Genomic DNA, 2,500 nt, shown 5'->3' on the forward strand with positions numbered 1-2,500 from the left:
TCCAACTTGAATGGGAGTCTATGGGAGGATGACCAGAGGCATGACTTTTGAATGGGAGTCAATGGGAGGATGACCAGATGCATGAGAAGCCAACGCGCCAAAACCTAAGTCCAACTTGAATGGAAGTCTATGGGAGGATGACCAGAGGCATGACTTTTGAATGGGAGTCAATGGGAGGATGACCAGATGCATGAGAAGCCAACGCGCCAAAACCTAAGTCCAACTTGAATGGAAGTCTATGGGAGGATGACCAGAGGCATGGCTTTTGAATGGGAGTCAATGGGAGGATGACCAGAGGCATGAGAAGCCAACGCGCCAAAACCTAAGTCCAACTTGAATGGAAGTCTATGGGAGGATGACCAGAGGCATGACTTTTGAATGGGAGTCAATGGGAGGATGACCAGATGCATGAGAAGCCAACGCGCCAAAACCTAAGTCCAACTTGAATGGAAGTCTATGGGAGGATGACCAGAGGCATGGCTTTTGAATGGGAGTCAATGGGAGGATGACCAGAGGCATGAGAAGCCAACGCGCCAAAACCTAAGTCCAACTTGAATGGAAGTCTATGGGAGGATGACCAGAGGCATGACTTTTGAATGGGAGTCAATGGGAGGATGACCAGATGCATGAGAAGCCAACGCGCCAAAACCTAAGTCCAACTTGAATGGAAGTCTATGGGAGGATGACCAGAGGCATGACTTTTGAATGGGAGTCAATGGGAGGATGACCAGATGCATGAGAAGCGAACGCGCCAAAACCTAAGTCCAACTTGAATGGAAGTCTATGGGAGGATGACCAGAGGCATGGCTTTTGAATGGGAGTCAATGGGAGGATGACCAGATGCATGAGAAGCGAACGCGCCAAAACCTAAGTCCAACTTGAATGGAAGTCTATGGGAGGATGACCAGAGGCATACATTTTGAATGGGAGTCAATGGGAGGAAGACCAGATGCATGAGAAGCCAACGCGCCAAAACCTAAGTCCAACTTGAATGGAAGTCTATGGGAGGATGACCAGAGGCATGGCTTTTGAATGGGAGTCAATGGGAGGAAGACCAGATGCATACATTTTGAATGGGAGTCTATGGGAGGATGACCAGATGCATACATTTTGAATGGGAGTCTATGGGAGGATGACCAGATGCATACATTTTGAATGGGAGTCAATGGGAGGATGACCAGATGCATACATTTTGAATGGGAGTCTATGGGAGGATGACCAGAGGCACAAAATTCCACAAGGATGACCAGGGGCACAGAGTTCTTAAAGTTGCGTTTAATGGGTTTTAACACAGGGGGTGTGCTTAATAGTGGGTGCACAGGTCCCCCCGGAGGTCAGGTAGTGTGGGGGGTCCCCCCCGGAGGTGGGCTCCCCGGCCTGGGGGCGCTGTTTCCCCGGGAGTCCGCGGTGGGTGTGGGGGGTCCCTTGGGAGCCCAGACCATGAGCCCAGGGAGGCGGTGGAGTGTGTGGGTCCCCTTGGATCCCAAGGGTGGGGGTGCAGGGATCCCGTGGTGCCTTGGGCGGACGATTTTGCCCCGTGTGAGGGTGTGTTTGTCTGGTTGAATGTGGATAGTTTGTGAAATTCACAGTTGTGCGCCCGAACGTGGGATTTGGACGGGGACGGTTTTAGAATTCAAGTTGGAGCCTGGGGCAGCGGGCTGAGTGTTTTTCCTCCCGGCAAAAGGTGTCATTTTTTCGGGGGGTCGATTTGAAATTTCGTTTCGCTCGCTGCGTCTCGCACGCGCGCGCACGACCCCGGGACCTTCTCGGGCTGTCGTCCCCCGGCCCGTGGCTATCCAACGAGCCCACCCTCGAGGCCGTGAGTGCCCGCAAAGTGGCACTAGCTCTGCACGGAGACCCTTTTCCCAGCTTCCAAAAGAGTGCATTGAAGGGGGGGAGTGGTGCTTTGAAAATTGACAGTAGCTCGCCCGAACGTGGGATTTGGACGGGGACGGTTTCAGAATTCAAGTTGGACTCGTGGGAGAACGTGGCCACGCCATATACCCCCCCAAAATAGCACCCCCATTTCGACAGCTCCATTTGAAATTTTCTTTTTCCTCCCGTTTCCCCCGTGCTCAATGCATTTCAACGGGGATCATTTTGTCACTTTAGTCAGAGCGAGAGGCACGCGCTCGAGTGCCACTTTTATTCATTTTGACCATTTCCGCGACGCGGGCTCCGTTTGAAATTTTGACTCGGCTCCCGTTTCCGTCCCGTAGCTCGGATCCGGCCCGGGACGACTTTGTTATTCGAGTTGGGGCTAGGCGCACGCGGGCACGTCGTCGTGTCTCGGCCTTTTTCGCACGCACGAGCCTGTAGCTCTGTTTGAAGTTTTGTTTCGCTTCCCATGTCGCGCACGCGCGCGTGCGCAACGGGGCGCACAGTTAGTCGTCGTGTCCCCGACGTTGGCTTTCCAACGAGCCTATTTTCGTCGAAATCCGTCGAACGGCACCGGAGTTACCCGTGTGTGTCACTTTTCCAGCCTCCGAGGCAGTCTCCC

Source organism: Hypomesus nipponensis, chromosome 21 (genome assembly GCF_054491055.1).
Source record: "Hypomesus nipponensis isolate SF chromosome 21, ASM5449105v1, whole genome shotgun sequence".
Taxonomy (NCBI): domain Eukaryota; kingdom Metazoa; phylum Chordata; class Actinopteri; order Osmeriformes; family Osmeridae; genus Hypomesus; species Hypomesus nipponensis.